We start from the raw sequence: 10,566 nt of genomic DNA on the forward strand, positions 1-10,566 counted from the left end.
GCATGGGTGTCATGCATAGTGATATGCTCAGCCACAGTAGGTAGGAACCATTTACAGTCAGTTAGTGCTTTGAGATCGTTCAAGATGAAGGGCATTTTACAAACCATGGCCCCAATTTAGGATGGTACTTGGGGGCTTGTCTGCTCAAAGGAAATTGATCAGAACTCCAGAACAGCTATAGTCCAGAGCAGCTCCCCAGCTCAACATTCTGTTCAGGAACAAAAGTGGCTATTATTCCAGACTAATTAATGTGCTTCAAAAGTAACAATCCACACAGGGAGCTAAACCGGAATAGTTGTTCCAGTCAATTTTGCCATATAGACAAGCCCTCGTTTAAAGCATGTGAACGGTCCCAGTGAAGTCCATGGAATCACTCGTGTGAGGGGAGTGCTCAAGTGACTTGCTGAGTCAGGTAGATTCTGGCTTATAGATGTTCATACATATTTCTTCCCATATGATATGTAGCCTGGGTTTACAGCATGGGGCTCTCTCCTCATAGTGGTTGTAACCCAGAAAGGTCTCTGAGTCTACTACTGGCTTACCGCTAACTGACCCGGGCCTCTTTAATCCAGAGATTCTGTCCCCAACACCAATGATATGCCCTGGGGTGTCATGTTACATATACTTGCACATGGAGGATCACTTCACTAGTCACTGTTTGACAACACCTAGCGACACTGCAGAACAGTTTCGGCCATTCAACGCTGCCCCTCATTATTTGTCCACTCTTGTCTCTTCTCGCAGCTTCCTCCCCCTGCTTTCCCCCACCGCCTCTGCTCTGCCAGTTTCACAGGCCTTGTCTACCCATTTATCAGCTTCTACCCAAGCTTCCTTGTGTGTTTTTCCACAATACCTTTTCTGCAAGGACTGTTGCCCCTGATCTGTTCAAAACACTACTGCTCTTTCAAATCCCTCTTCCAGACATCTCTCTGCAATCATGCCTAACCAAAACAATCCATTAGTTAATGATGGTTATGCTGGGAGCAAATGGAGATAGATGGCAACTCGTGTCTCTCTAAATGATTGCAAATATACGTTAAAAGTGTAAATGCTTGTGCCCTTCGCTCCTCACCTATGTCACTAGTTTACTTAGATCCTAAGGTCTAAAGGCAGGGACCAGAGGTGCAGGCCAGACTCCCACATAAGAGGCACAACACAGAACTCACTGCCAAGTGGGAAGTGAGGCTAAGGTGACTTCAAGCTATGCTGGGCTGCTTGAGCAGCTGAAGAGCCACCGCGCATACTTAGGCAGCACGGGGGGGATAAGTTATACAGCCACAATGCTGCCCAGAATCTTCACAATGCAGCATGCAGGGGCCTCACCGCTGACACACCGTTCCTGCCCTCCTTCTCAGCCTAGCGCACCCCCAACTCTAGGGCTCCCAAGTGGGTCCTTGGGAGACAGCCTTATGAGGGTCTTCTGCAGCACCTGTGCCCAGGGAATTCTCTTCAACCCCTCACCAAGGCTTTTAGGATCCCCTCACATCCTGCTGTCCCAATACCCACAACAGGCAGGGCCCCCCCTACATCATTCTAGCCCTCTTACCCAGCATACAACAGCCAGAGCAGGCTGACTCGTGCCTTCAGAAATATTTGTAAAGCCGCTAGCATAATGTGACCCCACTCATGAGTGGCTGCTGTGGATGCTGTTGCATTACTACAAATTAATGGTACAGAACTAATTTCTGTAAAGCTGTGGGGCAGCCCTGGCTTGTCTAAGCTAAAGACTTTCTGGGCCATGATATGAAAATGACTTGAAGCAATTTTCTACAGAGCTACATTGTAACTCTTGCATTTATATATGCACTTTGGTGAGTGTATAATTGAAGAATACATTTCATATAAAACAAATGTGATTTGGTGGTAGAGAATCCTACATGCCTCATTCTTCAAATCCACATTCACCCCAAGAAAAGACTCACATAAGGCCTTGTCTTGAGTTGGGCTTTGCCCTCTATTCAGCCATAGGGGGCCAGGCATTCATGTCGCTGCATCAATGCAAACCCTTAGTGGGGGCAACAGGGAAAGCTGCTATTTGCATTGGTGGAGCTTCTCTTTGCTTGAATCCAGAATAAACTGCACTCCTGCGAATAGCAGTATTACCAGTCCAAAGTAAGCACTAATCTAGGTATTGCAATAGCTGGAATTGGGGAAATCCCCTGTCCAGACTTATGCGAGCCTGATGGGCCTTACACTCTTCAGTGGAGTTCAACAAACTTTGGCTATGTCTACACCAGCACTTTTCTCAGTATAACCTGTGTCACTCAAGGGTGTGGAAAACAAACACCACACACCTGAGTGACACAAGTTACATCGACCTGCGCGCTGCTGTGGACAGTGCTATTCTCTCCTGTTGACAGTGGGGGTGGTTTAATTATGTCAATGGCAGAGCTTGCTCCTATTGGCATAGAGTGGCTACACAGGAGATTTTACAGCTGCATAGTGAAGGAGCGGCATCAGTCCGGCTGTGCCACTGTAAGGTCTCTAGTGTAGACGTAGCCTTTGTCTCTCTCAGACAAACAGGGAAAGGCAGATGCAGAGTTCTGAGCACCCAGCCTAGAATCCCCAGCCATTTACAACTCAGGATTGTTAGATGAAGGGCCTCAGCCTCAGATCACATCTTAACCTAATAAACATTGTTCGATACTATTTAAATATAAATTAATCCATACTGCCGACAAGCTTAAGCCAAAGCTAGTGCCAAGTGAGAATTTAATTACAGACCAGCTCTTTATTCATGAGAGCAGGAAATGTTTAATCTAGCCAGGGCAGAATATATTAGCACTGACAAACATTGGCTGATTTTCCTAGCCATAAGTTATATTTATAGTAGATCCTGTGTAAAACAGAAACAACTCCAATGCCTTTTCCAAAGCTTCATTACACCTCTAGCTTCCTGTCTGGATGAACAATGAAGCAGAGAATGATTGGTGCACTGAGGTTTTATTTCTTGCCCAACCCTCTGAAGAATTGCAGATACTGACTTGCAATACTCCTAGCTTCAACCCCAGCACACCTTTAGTGTTGCTAGTGAAAGTCAACACCTTATTCACAATCTACAGTAGCCTGTCTGATCTTAACAAAAGCTTTCCTGACCTCCATATAATGCTTTCCATTAACTATGCATGGAGGCTACCTTATAAAGACTGTGACACATCCACAGTAGTCCATATAGTTAGCAAAGGCAATGCCACTGCCATGTACGTAGCTGTGAAACTGAAGGGAGATGTCATTCTGTGTGCTGCTCCTTTAAATTTAGAGGAGTCTGCCTCCCCATTGCCAGGGCAGCTGCCAGTTTGTGTCTCAGTTCACATGCAGAATGTCAGAAGGAATCACTCACTGTGTGCTTGCGGGCTCTCATTCCCATGGAACTTTACATACGTTCTTTCTTTAAGGCTGCCTTAAAACAAGTTGCAAACATCACTGGTTTGGCCAATCCATCACACAAACATGTAAATCAGGGTAGCTGCATTGAAGTCAATGGAATTACACTGTCTTACACCAACTCAGGTTCTGGCCCTCTCATTTCAAGGAGCTGAGCAGCTTCAGTGACTGCAGGAAGGTGCAGTGACTCATAAACTGCTGTCGAGCACATGCAGTACATGACTTTCCACAGCATTACTCTGACCTTTCTCTCAGTCAGCTGGCTGACTCTGCTGAAAGGCACGTGCATCCCCACCGTGCAATACTACAGCTCCTTATCAGGCACTTTCGGGCACTGCTGTTTGTTTCTCCAAGTTTACTGATGATGAATGAAGCTCAGATTGTTAAGCTCACTATTCTCACACACAATCACCTGACTCCAGGAGCTGGGACTTCAAGAAAAACACTGAATATTATGAGACTCACAGTAAAGTTGCTAGTGTTGGCATTCTGAAACTCCCCTGATGTCAATGAACCTGCACCAATTTACACCAGTTGAGGATCTGGCCTTGTATCAAGGGGAATTTATTAAGTCACTGTAAAGTCACCAGTTTAGTCTGGTCTTGCATTACCATTTGGAGTCTCTTCCAGAGAGTTTGGCTTTCATCCTTGAGTCTTCATAATCAGAAGAAGACAAGATGAGAGAACAACATGGCCTAGTTTGTTCACTGAACATCTCTTTATGAGGGAGTAAATGAAATAAACAGCGGAATCTATGTTCATGTTAGAGTTATTTTTCTGCCCTTGCTATTGGAGACCCAAACATTATGTCTATCTGAAGGAATTCTTGGCCACTTCCCTGATTTGGACTAGATTATCAGGCTGGAGTTGTACACTCTGGAGAAACACAGTTGTGCTTAGCTATCCTTTGAATCATTATCCTGTCACATTTATTTGGAGTAATGTGTTTATATAGATAGGCAGATAAAGATGTTTAGGAAAGTTAGCTTTACAAAAGTGACACACACTGAATTTTCTGCTTACAATCTGGATTTTGTCTCTGATCTTAACCCTGCTGAAAACAATAGGAGTTTTGTCATTGACAGCAGTGGAAGGGGGAAATCAGCCCTTTTAGTCTCTAATGCCTCTTGCTATGCTAAACAGTCATTCCAAAGCTAGAATAGGGAACTCCAAGCCCTAGATAATTTGGATCCTGGCACTTCTCCTTATGTGATACTGTGGCAGCTGAGCCCAGCTGGCACAAGAACTAATAGTCCCTGATTTAAACAGATATTGTCTCCAACTGGGGAGGTGAGCTTTAAAGTCACTCCTTGGTCCATTCTTTCTGGCATTCTACAGAATGGACTCGTATGGGCAGAAACACCTTGATGCAGAAGCTTTGGGACTGGGCAAAGACGGGAGGAATCTGCTAAAGTGAAGCTTCTCGGCCAATCACCAGCCATTTGAAAAGAAGCCTGTGCAGGTCACCGAGCATCTGTGGGCGCCGCTGGAGCCCCACGGGTGCTGCTTCATGGAAAAGATTCCCATAGGCGATCACAGCAGCATGTTGGCTCTGAGAGAGGGGCCCCCGCATTGAATCTCTCAAACACCTAGGGTTGTTTATATGCACTGACGTGAATCATCTTTACTCATCTATCACTCTTTTTGGTTTTAATAAACCCTAGCAAATCCCAAGGGAATGGACTATCAGAAATTTAGAACAGTCTTTCTAAGAATAACCACAAAGCTGGGCAAGCGCAGGGCCTCCTTCATTTCAGAGCCAGGGACAGACATACAGCAACTCTATCCCATATGTCCTCCAACCCCCATGTGACACTGACAATATCCCGAGGAAACCTTTGGAATAAAGATAAACTCTGTTGAATTAAGGTTAATAACTTTGGGGTACATGGCATTAAACATGCAGCTGTGTATGTGTTCTTGTGGCATGGTCTGTCCCTTCTCTAGTAGCAAGGGGGAATGCTCGTGAACATCCTCCATTATCAGCCTTTCAAGCCACCACTCTGGAGGGATACACGTACACTAGGGCTATATCCGTATCTAGAGAGAGCTCTACCGCTGACAAAAAACTTCCACCACCCTCTGAGCGGCGGTAGCTTTGTCGGCTCTCCCACCAACAAAGCACTGTTCATGTTTGCGCTTTTCATCAGTAAATTTTTTGTCATGGGTGGGAGAAGAGCAGTTTCACACCATTGAACGACAAAAGTTTTACTGATGAAAGTCCAGTGTAGACAAAGCCTAGTCCAAACAGGATTCTCCAGAGCCCAACAGACAAAGAAGAGACTTTTGGATAATAGCTCGAGTTTAAACTGGCTTATAGCCTTCTTCCTGATTCAGCAACCAGACAGGACCCTTGCTCCACAGAGGGCCTTAGGGGAGGGTTGGAAGGACTCGGCCTGTGAGAATCCATGTTAGGGTGAACTCTGGTAAGCCCGTTAGCATGCATAAAGTTTTTTTTATTGGTTTAGTATGTTTTCCTCTGTAATGCTTTTTACCTTAAGAATAAAGTAGAAAGAACTGTGTCAGAATTTATGTCTGTAGCAATCACTTATCAGTCTCTGAAGAAGCAGTAAGGAGGTCTGTTTAGGCAGACTGACTTTGCTGGGAAATGCACGGTGAAGGCAGGGAGCTGTGCAGCTTGGCCATGCCCTGGTCAGAAGGGAGAGAGACATGGGTCTCCACCCAAAAGAGGCAACAGCCTGAGCATGGGTGTCCTTGCTGAACTACTGAGGGGAAGTTGCCCTGTATGGTGATACCTGACCTTCCACACACACGAGCCTAGAGAGAAATGTTTTGTTTCAAGAGAAACATTCCACAAACTTTTTATAAATTGGAACAGAAATTTAGTGAGTTTTACAGGATGGGCACTTACTGCCCACCACTGATGTTGCAAAGTGAACAATGGGACCTAGAATGAAATGATTTTTCTGAATCTATTGCTATAGCTTTCACTTTTTAAATGCAAAACATATCTGTCACGGGATAGGTATACACCTTGTCATGAGGTAGGTACAACCTGTCACGGGGTGTTGGGTCATGGGCGAGGGGGGACGAAATGGGGATTTGAGGGCTCAAGTGGTGTAGTACCTCATGTCAACATGGCAGCCCTTCTACTCGGGGCAGCACAGCCAGCTGGCAAGAGTCTATAAAACTGGCCTTTGACAATGGCAGGTGTAGCCAGAGTAGGGGGACCTGGCCCCAACCTTCTCCACAGGGTCCTAAACCAGGGCCCAGAGGAGCCAGTAGTTTTGTGATCAGTCTCAGTCGCTCGTTGCTGCAGTCCCAATCCCTGAGTGCTTCCTACCCTGACTTCCAGTGACAGCAACCTTACGGCCTTGGCAGTCAGTTGGGTGTCCACTGGGGTCTCAGCACAGCTGGCCTGCGTGGCCTGGGGCTCTGGCAGCTTCCCAGTAGAAGACTGCAGTACACATCTGGTCTCCTTCCTGGCAAATCAGCCCAGACTGAGCTGAACTGCTCCTTTTTTATACTCTGGTTCCAATCGGAGCATGCCCAGCAAGGCTAAGGGGGCTAGGCTTCTTCAGTCCACAGAGCGTGGTTAACACCTGCAGAACCTGTCTCAATGTCTAGTAGATCAGATCATTTCCTCACTTGTCAAAGGTGAGAAAAGGTGCAATGGCTCTGAGGGGGATTGAGCGCCAGCAATTCCTAGGTTCTATTCCAATTTTTACATTAAATAAAAATACTTGATCAGTAATAAATATTTATGTTCCGGTAATGCCTAAAGGCCCTGATCAGCATTGAGGTTCTATTGTGCTGGGTGCTGTAGCAATATAGGGTATGTCTACACTTCCAAAAAAACCCAGCGGCAGTGAGTCCCCGAGAGCCCAGGTCTACTGACTCAGCTTATGCAACGGCATTAAAAATAGCCATGTGGGATGTTCCAGCTCAGGCTGGAGCATGGGCTCTGAAGCCCACTCCACTTGCCTGAGCTGGAACAGCTACAAGGCTGTTATCAGCACCATAGCACAACCCCCAGTCTGCAGACCCAGGCTCTGAGACTCACTGCCACTGGGTTTTTTGTTTGTTTTTTGCAGTGTAGACATACCTATAGGATAGAGACAATCCTTGTCCTGTAAGGCTCTTATACAGTATTTTCCATTTGTAGCTGTCAAAGCAAATATCATCTTCTTTTTATAGATGGGGAGACAGAAGCCCAAAGATGGATTAAGTGACTCACCCAAGGTCACAGGAGGTAAATAGCAGAGCCAAGAATACAACTCCAGGTCTCCAGACTTCCAGTCCAGGGCCCTATACACCAGACTCCCATTTGGGGAAGTCACTTTACCTCTGTTTGTCTCAGTTTCTGAGACTGAAATGCAGTAACACCACCACCTCACGGAGGAGATGTGAAGCTGAACTATATACAAGTTGGTAATGCTCTGAGGAGGCAAAGAGTGCTCGGTATTACTCTTAAAGTAACCATTTACAGTTGCTATTCCAGAGTTTGGAGCCCAGCACACATTGTTGCTATGGTGGATTTTATACATTAAATAGTTAATTTAAAATAGCTATTAACTGGGGCAAAGTTTCACTAGGATGGTGTGAGAGAAGAAGCAAGCTCTTCATAAAGTCCTGTTCACAAATGTTTCCCAAAAGGGCCTCAAAGACAAAACAGTTTGATTTTGACAACATGCTGGTGGAAATAAAATAATATGAATAGATCTTGGCTCCTGTAGAGGACTGACATGCCCTTGTTCAACATCAAGCTATTGGGCTTTGTGAAAGAGTCGCTGCATGAAATTCTATGGCTTGTGTTCTGCAAGATGTCTGACTTGATGGTCGTAATAGTCTCTTCTGGCATTTAAAATCTGTGAGTTATGAAATTCTCACAATTACAGAATGCAAGTACCTTTGGGAAAATAATGTTCCAAGACCAATTTTCCTCCACAAAAGGCTAAGAAATCCAGAAATAAATTTGGCAGTCCATCTCCTATTAAGATTAAATAAAATAATTATTTACATAGCAAGGAGGCAGAACTACCGTCATTTTAAAGTAATTGCAATATTGGTTAACAATGGAAAAGCCCTGTATGTGCCTGGGCTCTTGCATCTTTTTATTTTCACAAATATAAACATCTGCCTCTTTCCCACCTTGTTCCTTTAAATATTTGCCATGGTTTACCTATAATACTGCACCTACCAAATCAGGGCTTGGTCCAACGATCGAAATCTTTCACTGGTGTCAATGGGAGCTGGATCACGCTCTGACAGACTGTTTTTGCAAACTTCACAATCTGTACACCAAATCTGTACAGAAGGGAACTGTTCCATTGAATTCACTAGGACATCCCGCAAGAGCAGGGCTTGTGGGAGAGGGCACAAATCACGTTTTAGTTGTATGAATGTATTTAATGAGAGCCTTGGTTTAGCCTTAATACACAGAGACCAGGGGCTCAGCTGGTGTAAATCAGAATAGCTCCATTGATTCTAATGGACTACGCTAGTCCTGCAGAATTCCTGGCCCACTATATTTTCAATCTCGTCCACTATCTAAGCAGCATTGTTCTTGGTTACCTTCATCATGAGTTTAGAGCACTCCGCAAGTTTAAGGAGCACTATGCTTTACAAATGTTTACCCTACCAATCTTTTTTAAACTATTATTTTCTACAGCGAAATCTCTGACCTTCATTTACATGAATAAAACCTAACATTTCACTGTTGTAGATCCTGTAATTATGGTATGCTAGCTCTGTTTGCGATAAGAATTCTTTAATGCCTCTTAGAAAGTTATTAGTCCTTTCTTGCTTTCTGCCCCATTTACTCTGAAGAGATGATACTTTTCTGTTTTTCTTCAGAAAGGAAGACATGGCTATTTTTAGCCCCTTTTACATACTTGTCAAGATCACTCAATAAATATCTGAAAATAAGTTATTTTCCCTCGCTCTGTTTCAACTAACCTAGCAGCAGCTGCACGGATTGGAAACAAAATGTAGAAATCATTCATAATTTTCCTTTCAGACATTAGCAGCCTGTCACAGGTTCTCCACACACCACTGGGGCACCTTCTTGTGGGAATAGCTTCACCTGATCTGATGCCCCTTTCTGTCTCTGATTCACATCGGATCTCCTCTCATGCATCAAGATTTGCAGCACTTCGTCTTTGTAGCTTGGAGCATTCCCTCTTCGTGGCTTGGCCCTCCAGCCAGGTCACTATAGTTTCCCCCTTCCAGGATATCAAAGTATCACCGGACTATCTGTCTCAAGCAGCCTTCCATTCTACTGCCCAGACTGTGCCACTTCCCCAGAGCTAGTAGGAGAACGTGGGCCCACCCACTACTCTGGATACCAGCTAAGGGATCCTACAACTAAGGTCTGCTCTGTCCCAAAACTTGCTGCTATTTCCCTGGGCTGCTTCCTACTCTGTCTCTATTAGGCTTCCTTATCCTCCACCCTTCTGGGTAAACCCTTCCCTCAGGGCCAGGCTCCCAGGGCTTCTACTCTTTCCTCCTTTCCCTCCCTAAGCCCACAGAATAACTGCAATCTTCCACACTGCAGCCCCCTCCTATCCTCACTGCCTGACGCTATACCAGCCTGCCTGTTCCTGCCCAGCTGGGCTCCATCCTCAGTCAGTGCTTGCCTATCAAGCCTGTCTGTCCTTCAGGGTGTGGCCCATCCTCTTACCTAACTCCTTCTGAGCCACCTTAACCCTCTCTAGGCTAGTGTAATGCGAATGTCCTGCCACACAGCCATATATATATATATGTGATATTCTCCTTGTCTTTGATCATGCTGCACTTAACATAAACTGCATTACAGTACATCAGATCCTGCTCACCTTACAGATAGTCAGTCCCATTGGGACTACTTACATTCGCAAAACTGGTAGAATTTGACCCTGTGTGGACTTTTGTGATGGCCTTACTTGCTGCTGGCATAATACATGCCCACTTAGGACCCAACCCTACATTCTGTTCACATGCACTTCAAATACTCGCTCAAGGCAATGAGAGTCTGAGATGCACAGGGAAGGTAATAGACCTTAACTTATCAGGTAAAAAAAGGATGTATAGCTTAAGAACATTTTCCCATCCTGGAGAAGTCCCACAGAATGTAATAGAAAATAATAAACGTTTTATAAAATGTTTGGAATATCATGTGGACTTGAATAGAGAGTTCCCTATGATAGAATTCTTTAAGATTATTCTCTGTTAAAACCCCCG

The sequence above is a fragment of the Chelonoidis abingdonii genome, chromosome 10, assembly GCF_003597395.2.
Source record: "Chelonoidis abingdonii isolate Lonesome George chromosome 10, CheloAbing_2.0, whole genome shotgun sequence".
In the NCBI taxonomy this organism is placed as follows: domain Eukaryota; kingdom Metazoa; phylum Chordata; order Testudines; family Testudinidae; genus Chelonoidis; species Chelonoidis abingdonii.